At 41.6% G+C, this 12,985-nt stretch overlaps 1 pseudogene across 1 annotated transcript; it reads left to right on the top strand.

Moving 5' to 3' along the window:
* Window positions 1-3,312: 3,312 nt before the first annotated feature.
* LOC307102758 (homeobox protein NANOG-like) lies at window positions 3,313-12,045 on the top strand (annotated as a pseudogene). The gene is made up of 3 exons: window positions 3,313-3,332; window positions 11,162-11,764; window positions 11,863-12,045. The product of its transcript is annotated as a homeobox protein NANOG-like (transcript).
* Window positions 12,046-12,985: the final 940 nt, after the last annotated feature.

Genomic DNA, 12,985 nt, shown 5'->3' with positions numbered 1-12,985 from the left:
AATACCCTGCAGGCTCGAGTGTCAACATCAGCATCAGCATCAGCATGAACTGGTTAGAAATTCAAATTCTTGCTCCCCATCCCAGACCTAATCAAGTAGAAGCTCTGCGGTGGGTGCTGCAGTTATCCAGGTGATTCTGATGCAGGCTCCGGTTGGAGCCCCAGTACCTTAGTAGCAGGGAAAAGGACAGCTCCGATCAGAGTTGGTTCAGCTGTAAATTCTAATCATGCTATTCCCAAGCCTTGTTCTAAAGGATGACTCTCCTGAGACATCAGGTTATGATTGATGGCCAGATCTGTCAGATAGCAGCATTTAAATCAATGCTCATCTGTCTTGTGGTATCATTCAGCATTCAAATATCACCTACTCATTTGAGGACTTATATAAAGGAGGCAATTTTCAGTAGAAAGCATTCTTATTTGAGGAATGAAATTCTTCACTACTCTGGGCCTCAGTTTTATTATCTCTAAAATGAGAAATCTGGATTTTCTTTCTAGCTCGACAGTCTGTGCATCTGCACGAATGACTCAGAGCAGCTAGTGGCAAGTGGTATGATTTTTCTGGGATTCCGAATGGTCAGACTAAACAACCACAACTTTGTCAGGCAGAGTGCCTCAAGTTAGAAGTCCCCAGAAATTCTCCAGCTGGGGCAAAAACACATTAACAAGAGCAAAGCAAACACATTTATTAACATGTGCATGCCACATGGACGCCTGGGAGCACCCAGTGGTGAGTTACTCAAAGGGATGATCAGAACTTGGTTTCTATGCCATCTTAGGCTGAGAAAGAGAAAGTGTTTGGGGGCTTCTAGGTGGGAGAGACAAGTTATGGAAAGATGACTAGGAAAAGTATGATACACAAGGGTGGTTTAATTAAGATTGTTGTTCAGATTTAAGGAAATGTTTTCTCCATTGGTAAGAATTGTTAGGAGTTCTCTTCCTTCTGGTATGGGAGAGTGTGGCATCTTTAAAGATTTTCTTTATAAATATAAATTTTTGGAAAATTGTGCATTTCTAGAGATTTTTCTGTCTGCTAGTGCCCAAAGACTTATGCTCAAAATAATCCAAATGCCAAGGAGACATATTTTAGAATAGTATATTCTGGTACCCCTCAATTTGTCCCCAATCATTGCTGCCCCCTACTCCCCCCTGCCCCAGTCCTGGTTGAGTGCATGCAACGAGTGCTTGATTAATATGGAAGATTTAGGTAAGAATCAACTAAATTGCCCCAAAGATCCCAAACTGCCTCAAAACCAGGAAGTAACCTCACCTTGGGGGTGGCCTCAGCAGAACCGTGGGGCTCAGTGTTGCTACTTCATCTGTAGTCCTCATTATTGTGTTTCATATTCTCGGTGAGCAGTGCCATTTCTTTCTCATACATAAGTTTTTTTCATCTCTTTCTCACAACTTCATATAGTCGGCAAGGAAGATTTAGGTATGCCCATTTTACTGCATTGTGGCATCCTTGGGAAATTAAACATTTGCCCAAATTCATAAATTGTTTAATGAAGAAATTAGGAAGAAAGTCCACTTGGCTAGTGCCAAACCACTTCCTGCTACCTCAAGTCCTTGTTTTGGGACTGCAATAGGAAAGAGAAAATATATACACAACAACCAAACTTTTGAAAAATGAGGCATGCCTTGGAATTTCTGCTGCGAGTGGTCACAAGCCCTGGGCAGTTTCTCTCTCCTGATATGATCAGATTTATTTTTAAACATGTTGAGTTGATTAAAGTGTCAGGTTGGGATGGAGTGGGTGAGCAGGCATAATAAAACCTGCTTGGGTCCTATATTAATTTCCTGCTTATAGCTGTGGAAAATCCAACTGACCATGTTTCTGGGGAAATTTAGAAAGCTATGGGTTATCCTTATCAAGGGGAATTGTGGCTTGGGCTGCATGGAAGGAAATCAATAGGAGGCTGAAGAACATTGTGGGCAAAGCTGGCTCTGCGTGAGATTCATATGAACAAATATTCAGCATCATTACATGTATGCCTACAGGATAGCAATGCACTGTATGCTGTACTGATGGATTGCCTGTGTATTACTGTTAATTATTTAAAAATGACCATAACTACTATTAACATGTGACTCTGCTTCATTAGAATGTGTAATTGTGTCTGTCAGTAATGATATTGTTATGTGTCTTTTAACAGAATATGGGACATTAATTCTAGTCTCTCAGACTCTTCACTACCAATTCTCCAGGTAGAATCCTAAGCCCCAAGCAGTCAATTCATCTATTCTTTTATGTCTGAGTGGGGTGGTACTTAAACCATTTTAGGAAGATGGAAAATGGTTATCTTATGTATTAAACACACACACACACACACACACACACACACACACACACACACCCTCATCAGTCTAAAAAGTCTATAGCCATTCTTTGGCAATTTGCTATAGTGTTTTACAACTGACTCCCAAAAGGTTTCTGCCCAGCTCAAACCTAAATTCTTTTTGATGTGCATAAAGCTGTTCTTTCTCTTCTATTTCCCAGAGCACAGCTATTCTCAAACCATAAGACTGCCCTTGTGGTATCTGGTTCCAGTTTCTTCTTGGGGTGGTACTCCCTCAAGAGGGCATTTAAATCTATGTGGGGGGTGTTCTGATTTGTTGCTTTTGTTGCTGCCACAGTTTCAGGGGCTCAATGGGCATTTCTTAGGCTGAGGCTGGAGCTGCATAGCTCAGTCCCAGCCCACAACATGTTGGTCTGCTCCACACCCCAGTGTCAAGAAATACCTCCTTATGCCTCTCTGTTGCTGGGCTGTGGGCACCTTGAGTCTTCTCAGTTCCCTAGAGCAGTTCAGCCTCCTTCCTAGAACTCTTCTTAGCTTTGTGGGCAAACTCCGGACAGAGGAGGTTCCTGCTCTTGCAGAAAGTGTTCCTGTTTTTTGCCAGGTGAGATTGGGGCTACGGGTCTCAGTTTTTTGTCCTAGGCCTTGAAATTACAAAGAGTCTTCTTCAAAAACCCAACTCAACCCTATGTCCTGTGGCCCTGCCAGTGGGGCTTGTAACTAGTGACAAGATATCATCACCCTGATTTTGTAAATAGGAAAGTTGGGAAGTCAATAAAACCAAAGGCTCTTGTTCAGTTTACCTTTTTCCTCTTCCCAATGTCTGATTCTGAGGAAACCTTCCCTAACTAGGACTACCTAAGTGAAGAAGACAATGCCGACTGGATCCAAAATGAACACCTGAGGGGAAGGCCCGGCCTATTACCTCTGACTTGTAAGGCTCGGTTCTAACAAATAATCTGAACCATAATCAGTTCACTTTTTGGACATTTGTGCTGAGATTTTTCCAGTTGGCCATGGGCCCTAGACCGAAAAGGTATGGTGATGTAGACAGGGTCAGCATTCTGGATTAGGCTTCAGATAACCAAGCAGAGGAAACTTGTTTAGAGTGAAGAAAGGGGAACAGAAATGCAGAGAGAAACAGAAAGAGACAGAGACCAACTGAGAGGCTGAAGTGTGGCTTCACTTTCCAGTTCCCAATCTGGGTCCCTTAGTTGAACTATGTGAATGGCCGTGATTCACTGTTTTATTCTTACAGTACCCTGTCCTCCTTTCATTGAAGCCAACTTGAAGAATTTTGTTTGCAACCTCATGTAGTCTTATTGGAGACACTGCTGCAAAAAAGGGAGTGGATTTTTATTCATTTTTCATTACTTCTGAAAAACGTTGCTTATGTTCCTGAGGATATTTTTTTTTTTTTTTGGGGGGGGGATCCTTTTTTTTTTAATGGAAGAGGACAGCCTGAGAGGATGTATCAGAGAAAGATTATTTCTGGTGCTTCCTAAGATTTTTCTAGTTTTTATGCTTGCCTGGGGTTACCTCTAAGCATCCATATCTCCCACAATTTAAGACTTCCAGTTGCCTCCCTGAAGCAACATCTCCTGTCATCAGTGTTTTCTTTTCTTTAAAACAGAAAAACAAAACACCAGTGTTACTCTCAAGATTGGAAGAGCTGTTCCTAAAAAGGATCTTGGTCCCAGGTCTCCTTGATGTTATCGCAATATAAATGCAGAACAGACACCTACTTGGAGGAGAAAGAAAAATATTCCTGTTATGTGTTTAAACACAGATGCACTTCAGATGCTGTTATTATTATTCTACATTGATGGTCTTGCCAGCCATTACGGTAGGAAGCAGAAACACCTGGCTTACATTATCAGCACTTGTATTTAGGACTAGTTCACAGGCATTTGGGCGATGGATATGTGCGTGTTCAGGAAAGTAATATTTGGTCCTTACTGGAGATTTTTAAATTTTTTGTTTCCAGTCTTTTTCCTGTTGCATTTCCTTGAAATTGGCTTCTCTCTTCACAGCTGCTGGTGTGGCTGGCCTGGGTTGGTGTGGTCTTCTTTCACCAAAGGACACACAAAACCAGACATGTAAATCTTCTGAGGGATCCAGTGTCTTACAGTGGCCTTTTGCTTATGTGCCATTTTGTTTAATCTTTTAGTAATTAGTAATTTAGACAGGGCAGGATATGAGTATGTGCAGGTGGGGAGTTTCCAGCTCTGATCTTTTCCTCTGCCTTCTTTTCTTTGATGTTCTTGTCTATGTGCAAAACAAGAGAGCAGACTCCTGGATTCTGAGGAGACTTCTGGGGATGAATCATTCACTTTTTGGAATGTTCACTGGTTACGCCAGTGAGGAGATTGTTGAGCCAATTTAGTGCCAATTAGAAAGCTACAGGGGTTCCTTGCTCTGAATAAGTAGGGCAAGTTTCTGAGAACAAGAGAGTTTGGGGAACATAAGTTTTGAACTAGGTGTTATGAAAGTCTGTTAAAATATTCCATTAGTCTATGGTTGAATCTACCAAGGTCATGATTGAGGAATTCTGAGTGTGGCACCATTGACAAACCTGTAGGTCCCTTGCATCTTTCCAGTGATAATGGATAATACTGCACGGAGGACGGTAAAGCCATTTGCCTTGCACTGCCTGCTCCTGAGCTGGATCAGTGCATAAACTTTGTTTCATTGGATGATCATCCTCAGAGGGGCTGATCCAATCTAATCTAACTCTCGACAGGGTGATTTATGTCACAGAATGCTGCGGTGTTATTTTATGATGGGACTGTACTTATGACGACTACCCAGAGGTTCCCTGCCCCTGCCTCTCTCCTCTGGGTGAAACACCAATGTCCACTGCCCTCCCTCCACTCCCTGCCCTGGATTGTACAACTCCATATGTAGTCTCTGCACCAAGCTGGACGCAGAGTTTAGAACTTCCTTTGGTAGCCTGAAAATAGCAGCAAAGACTTTATTCAGAGGAGATGGAGGAGGAGACTTAAACCATATACTCAACAGCAAATAACTTAAAATTTCCATTAAAAAACTGTTCTTTCCAAAGTCTAATCTATCTAGTGCCCAACACCTTTGGCTGCTCTTTTCACTCCTCAGCCCAAGCCCACCCCCGAGTCTCTGTAATTTTCAAATTCTTCACATTTTCATCATGCAGAGTAATTAAAATGTAATCAAACTCATTGTCAAGTTTACAGACCCGGATGTGTTGAAATGTTCACAAAATAAAGGATCGTAAGGTTTTGGGACCCACACTTAGAAGGCAGATCAGCATTAGCATTTATTGCTTGGGATCTCATTCCTCAACCCATGTGCTTAATCTATGGATTTCTTTCTGGTAAATATAGGACTTTTCCCAAGAGGAAGTAAGTCTTATTCCAGCTGATAAAGGAGGAAAATATCCTCTATCTCATTATACTAGAAGCTGAAAGCAAAACTACTCATTAGAATGTTGATAAGTATTCAGGAATCAGAGTGGAAATAGTTGAACAGCTCTCAGAGATTTCAGTCTAAGTGAAGGGCAGGCCTGGCACTTTCTCTGCTGTGGTAGAGTGTGTCATTCTAATGATACTGTGACTGTGGCCAGATTCATGGATGAGTGAATGCTAACCATCTCTTCCTTCCCAGCTCTCCTTCTGGGCTCCATTTACACTTTCCCCTTCTGCTTAATCTGTCATTACAACATTATTTGTTACTTCAATACTTTCCCAATAGAGTCCTCTTCTGAATTTTATTGATTTCATTGTGCATCAGTAGGTTGCTTTCTGATGGCAAAGAGAGAGGCACCTTTATCTCACCAGTTAGGGTTTCCCACATCTCTCTTTGTAGGGCACATTCCTTCAGAAAGCATTGTTGGAAATCACCAGTCTGCTCATTGACTCATTAAAGTTATCAGAATGAGGAGACACCTTTACAGCATCAGTCCTCCTTGTACTGAGGATGAAACTGAGGCTCAGAAGAATAAAACTATTTGTTCAAGTTCACATAGTTGGTGTTGGAGCTAGGACTAAATTTCGGGTCTTTTGATGTCTAGTTGCTGTGTTTCTAACCCACCTGGTCATCTTCTTATCAGCCTAACTTCTGGTTGTTCTCTTCTCCAGTGTCTCTGTAATTAGAGCTGAAGTTCCTTGATAACAGGAAATGTGTCTTCTCTAGGATATGGTTAGGTTCCTCCTGGGCACCCAATATTGTTGTTTATCCATTTCAACAGACATTTTAGAGTACTCATTATATTAGGATGTAATATTTTATATATACATGTAAACAATGTGTATACATATACTAGTAGCATAATATATATTATTATTTTTATTTTTAAAATCTTTATTGTTAAGATTATTACAGTTGTTCCTCTTTTTACCTCCCCCATAGCTCCCCTCCACCCAGTTCCCATCCCACCCCATGCCTTTAACCCCCCTCCCCACTGTCCTGATCCATAGGTGTATGATTTTTGTCCAGTCTCTTCCCACATCCCCCACTCCCTTTCTATGCCCCTGATTCTATTATATTCACCAGATTATTCTGTTCATCAGATTTTTTATTCACTTGATTTTTAGATTCACTTGTTGATAGATATGTATTTGTTGTTGATAATTTTTATCTTTACCTTTTTCTTCTTCTTCCTCTTCTTAAAGAATACCTTTCAGCATTTCATATAATACTGGTTTGGCGGTGATGAACTCCTTTAGCTTTTTCTTATCTGTGAAGCTCTTTATCTGCCCTTCAATTCTGAATGATAGCTTTGCTGGGTAGAGTAACCTTGGTTGTAGATTCTTGCTATTCATCACTTTGAATATTTCTTGCCACTCCCGTCTGGCCTGCATAGTTTCTGTGGAGAAATCAGCTGACAATCGTATGGTTGCTCCCTTGTAGGTAATTAACTGTTTTTCTCTTGCTGCTTTTAATATTCTCTCTTTGTCTTTTGCTCTTGGCATTTTAATTATGATGTGTCTTGGTGTGGTCCTCTTTGGATTCCTTTTGTTTGGGGTTCTCTGCGCTTCCTGGACTTGTAAGTCTATTTCTTTCACCAGGTGGGGGAAGTTTTCTGTCATTATTTCTTCAAATAGGTTTTCAGTATCTTGCTCTCTCTCTCCTTCTGGCACCCCCATAATTTGGATGTTTGTTCATTTGAAGTTGTCCCAGAGGCTCCTTACACTATCTTCATATTTTTGGATTCTTTTTTCTTTTCCATTTGGGTGTTTTTTGCTTCTTTGTATTTCAAATCTTTGACTTGATTCTTGCGATCCTCTAGTCTGCTGTTGGATCTCTGTATATTATTTTTTATTTCAGTCAGTGTATGCTTAATTTCTAGTTGGTCCTTTTTCATATCCTCGAGGGTCTCACTAAATTTATCGGCCTTTTCTAGAAAATTCTTGAAAAACCTTATAACTGTCACTTTGAACTCTATATCCAGTCATTTGCTTTCCTCCATTTCTTTCATTTGTGACCTGTTTCTTTGTTTCCGCATTTTGGCTGCTTCCCTGAGTTGATAGAGTGGCTTTGTGCACTAGGTGTCCTATAGGGCCCAGTGGCTCAGCCTCCCCAGTTACCTGAGGTGAACACTCTTGGTGCACCCTTTTGTGGGCTGTGTGCACAGTCTTGTTGTAGTTAAGCCTTGATTGTTGTTGGTATCACAGGGAGGAATTGACCTCCAGGCCAATTGGCTGTGAGGATCAGCTGTGTCTACGATGGGAGAATTTCTGTGCTGGAGACACCCTTATGAGGCAAGACTTGCTTCAGTGGGGCTTTGGTGCTCACTGAGTCTGCTCCCTGAGTGTGTCCCTTATGGATCTGAGGAGTTGTAATCTGGATGGTCCTACTCTGGCCTGGCCTCTGGGTACACTGGCTCTTGGATCTCCAAGGAGGTGCTAATTTAGCCTTTGCCTGAGACCACCCAGCAGGAGGTACGGAGAGATCTGCAGATTCCTCTTCTTTGTTTGGGTTTTGGAGGTGCCCAGATGAGGCCCAGCTGTGAAGCAATGCAAGCTGCTGTGGGGCCTTGGGCCTTCTTTTGGATGTTCTGGGTCTCTCTGACTCAGCTGCAGTTTGTAAGGTATGTTTAGATTTCAAAGGACCAAGCCATTCATATGCAAAAGACTCTGCTCACAGCTTGGATGGGGTGGAGTCTCAGGGCGGAGCAAACAGCAATGGCTTCCTGTCAGCCCTGCCCTCAGAGGCCCCCGGGTCTCAGTGTCCTGTGGTAATCACTGCAAGCACCTCTGAGAGAAAGCCGCCCTCGAGTTCTGCTCACTGCCAGACAGTCCAGTTTCTCCCCATATGAGTCTGAGTCCCCAGAATCTCACCCGGAACTGGAGTTGAGAGCAGTCAGGAGCTGTGTCTCCCTGCGGATTGAAAAAGCCAGCCACGTACTCAGTTGCCAGCCCTCTCCATGCGCACGCCTCCGTACCTCTGCACTTTACTTCCGCAGCTTCTCTGAGTCTCAGTGAGCTTTTCTCTTCCCTTCTAGTTGTAAAATTTCCACTTAGCCAGCCTTCCTGTGGTTCTGGATGATGTCCTTTTTGTCTTTTAGTTGTAGTTTTGAAGTTGTTGTGTGAGGCAGCAAGTTCAGGTGTTTACCTATGCCGCCATCTTGGTTTCTCCGCATAATATATATTATTAATATAGTCTATATAGTACCTACACTAATAAAAAGAGAAATATGCAAATTGACTGTCACTTCACAACACCCACCAGCCAATCAGGAGTGAGTATTCAAATTAACCGACAAAGATGACAGCAGCCCCGCCCCCAGCTGCTCCGGGCCTCTGGGCAGCACACTTGCAGGTGCGGAGTGGCCAGGCGGGGTGGGACACCTGCTATGAGGAGGAGGGCGGGGGGCGGAGGGAGCTACAGGAGCAGCATTCCAGCTGGAGCAAAGACTGAAGGCTCCGGCCAGAGTGAAGACGGGAGGTGGCGGTCAGAGTGAAGGCCTGGGTCCCAGGTGCCAGAGGAAAACCGGTGCCAGCAGCCAGCAGATGGAAGGCCTATTGCACGAATCTTCGTGCAATGGGCCTCTAGTATAATATATACATATATAAGTATATAATATATATATATATATATATATATATATATATATATATATATATATATATATATATATACACACTAGTGCTGGGGATGTAGAAGAAGAAGAAGACATGCTTTCTTTTCTTTATAAGGCCACCATTTTTGAGAGCTGCTACAATAGGAATAGAGTACAAGTATATATAAACCTGAGGGAAGGAGACAGACATTTCATCTAAGGGCTCTGAAAGTTTTATGGAGAAGATAGGATTGGGGCTCGGCCTGTGGAAGAAGAATTTTATCAGAGCAGTAGAAAGAAAGGCTTGTTAGTAGCAGCTTGAGCCAACAGAGACAGGAGAGCACAAGGGTATGAGAATGGCCCATAGATCACTGTGGCCAATACATGTGAGCTGCCAATGGAAGGTTTAAAGCAGAAAAGGAGAACTCTGTATAGCACTTTGAGCATGAGACTTGGAACATGCACGGAGCAGTGCAGTAATGCATTTCTCTACCATCTGCCGGAGACAGAACCTGGCTAAGAACAGACATGCTGTAAACATGTGTGTTTGTGGAATAGATGAATAATTATGCTGTGGTTCCACTGATGACAGAAATTATGGTATCAGAGGCAATATATTGTTGAAGAGCATAGATTTTGGTTTAATTCCTAGCTTTGCCAGTTACAAGCTATGCAACTTGGGAAGCCTTTTTAACCTTTCTGGACCTTATTTTCTTTCTTTTTTAAAAAAATTAAATTTATCTTTATTGTTGAAAGTATTACACATGTCTCCCCCCCCCCACTTTTTATCCCATTGACCCCTCCACCCCAAACCTGCCCTTCCCAGCCTTCACCACACTATTGTCTGTGTCCATGGGCTATGGACCTCAGTTTTCTTACCTCTGAAATGGAGACTATAATAGTATCTACTTCATATGTTTGTTAGTTTGTTATGGTGATTAAATTAAGTAAGTTAGTAAATACAAAACATTAACAATTTACAATAGTTTCATAGTAAGCACTATATTTCTTATAATTATTACTGGCTTTGTATGCTGTCAAAATAGGGAAAAACCTGTCTTCTCAAAATGTCTTTTACTACATGCCCTATGTCTGAAATTCGTCCATTAGGCTTTCTTTAAAAATTCAAAGGTCTTAACTAAAATACATATGTAATTAGGAAGCCAACTGTAGGTATATTAGTCATTAACACTTTTGCAAAAATTCAGTTAGCTAATAGAGTCCAGAGGAAATGAGCCAAGTCAAGAGAATTAATAATAGTACAGCTAAATAAGCCACGTATCTGGAGGGAAGGAGACTTATGGAAAATACAACTGCCCAGACTCTAGCAGTGTTTTACAAACTTCATGTTCTGGGAAGGCTCTTAAGAGGTTCCATTAATGTTTTATGACATTTCATTTAAAAATAATTTAAGCTATTAAAAATATGTGCTGAAAAATAACACAAACACAGTACCAAATATTAAAAAATTGGAAATTACCCGTATGTTATCATTTGCTATCAAATTAATGCACTTTTGTGTAGACCTTCTAGTACAGCTTCTTCTAAATCTACTATTGAATTGAAAAATTTCTTAGATTGTAAGGTATGTTGGGAAGTAGTTGCAAATGGTGTCTCTTTTTAAATAAATCTTTTTAACTCAATTTTTTTTAAATTTTTTTTTTAACTCAAATTTTTTGATATTTTGTAGCTAAAACAAAATACAGAAATCCACTGGATGATAAGGTTTATAGAAGAATGCCAGTGTTTTCCATAACTCCCCATTTAAAACACCATTGTTCTGACTTAAGACTGAATCTGATTCTTTTCTCTCTCCTTCAATTCAGCAATGTGAGTGTGGATTTGGCTTGTCCCCAAAGCCTGCCCTCCTCTGAAGCACCCAATTTTAGGGAACCTTTACCAGTGCCTGAGATTTATGAGCCTGATGAAAACTAAGCATCCTTGCAAATGTCATCTGCTGAGACACTCCACACAAGACTGTCTCTCCTCTTCCTTCCTCCATGGGTCTGCTTATTCAAAATAGCTCTGATCCTTCCATCAGTCCCAGGGGAATACTACCCACTTCTGTAGAGAACAGTACAGGGAAGAAGAAGAAAGCCCAGGTCAAAAAACAGAAGATCAGAACCGCCTTCTCACAGACCCAGCTCTGTGTATGCACTGAGAGATTTCAGAGACAGAAATGTCTCAGCCTCCAGCAGATGCAAGGACTTTCCAACATCCTGAACCTTAGCTACAAGCAGATTAAGGCCTGGTTCCAGAACCAGAGAATGAAAAGCAAGAGGTGGCAGAAATACAACTGGCCAAAGAATAGCAACCATGTGACTCAGACGAGCTCAGCAACCACAGAGTACGTGGGCCTCTCTTCCTGTCACCAGGGAGGCCCAGGGAACCTTTTAGAAACCTTTCAATGTGGAGCAACCCGGCCTGCAGTAACCTAACCTGGAGCCACCATTCCTGGAATAGCCCTTCTTGGACCCACCACTCCTGGAGTAGGAAGACCTGGTGCTCCCAAGACTGCAATACCCAGGCTCAGATCAACCAGGCCTGGAACAATCAGTTCTGTAGTTATGGAGGGGCATCCCTGCAGCCCCAGATCCAGTTCCAGCAAAATCCTGTCAGTGATTTGGAGCCATCTTGGATGCAATACTGCAAACCCTTAAGTATTGTAGTAACCAGCAAACCATGGATTTATTCCCAGATTACTCCATGAACGTACAGCCAGACTCTAAGGACATGCAGCCCTGAACATGGTGTGACGATGGGTATGTTATTCAATCTCAATTTGGGCAGTGGCTGTATTACCTCTCCTAGGATTCTTCTATGCATCTCTGCCTTGACATGCTGCACCTCATTATGCCTATTGTGCCTACTGGAGGGGTGGGGTGGGGGATATGACTGGAGACTAATCAAAGAGGTTTCTGTAGCCTTGCTGCTGTAGACAAATGATAAAGGATGTTTCTGGCTATAGATGATTAGATATAATACTATTCTGGATAATTCTAGACCTAGAATCTTAACTTCAAGAATAGAACGTAAAAGTACAAAGGCATGTGATAAAGGGTTATTTGCATTTTCTGGGATTGGGAAGCTTGTCAAAAACCTCAGTTCAGGTGAACGGTTGAGCTGTAACATGCTGCACTTATTTCCTCTGCGTCTGTTGATCTTTTACTACAACCCCTAATTCATTTATTACTCAAATGTTTGTAAAAGTTGTTTTGTACTTTGCTGTACTATGATAATAATACCAGTTTGGCTGGTTGGCTTATAAATTTAAATACAAATAAATAAAACATCTATTTAAAAATAAATAAATAAAACACCATTGTTATTGACTTCATGCTAGGTAAACATCATTAATTTGTGATTATAAAACAAATGCCTATTAAAAATACCACTTTTATCACTTTCATATGTTAAATTCTCTATATGATGATTTCATAGGAAAAAAGGGCTCCATTATCAAAATGTTTAAAAACCATCAGTTAGGAAAGTAGCTTTGAACTTGGAGATGGGATAATGAGAGAAGGAAACTATCTGTGATGAAGCCTGAACAATGGTTACAAGAAAGGCCTGGTGCTGCCCTCAAGCCCAAGGATGCTGACTCATAATGGATGCAGAACAGAACAGGAGAGCAGGGTACAATGGCTGGG

This window comes from Cnephaeus nilssonii, assembly GCF_951640355.1.
Source record: "Cnephaeus nilssonii genome assembly, chromosome: 7".
Taxonomy (NCBI): domain Eukaryota; kingdom Metazoa; phylum Chordata; class Mammalia; order Chiroptera; family Vespertilionidae; genus Cnephaeus; species Cnephaeus nilssonii.
Note: the sequence above shows the minus strand (reverse complement) of the source record. Positions and strands in the feature narration are given on the sequence as shown.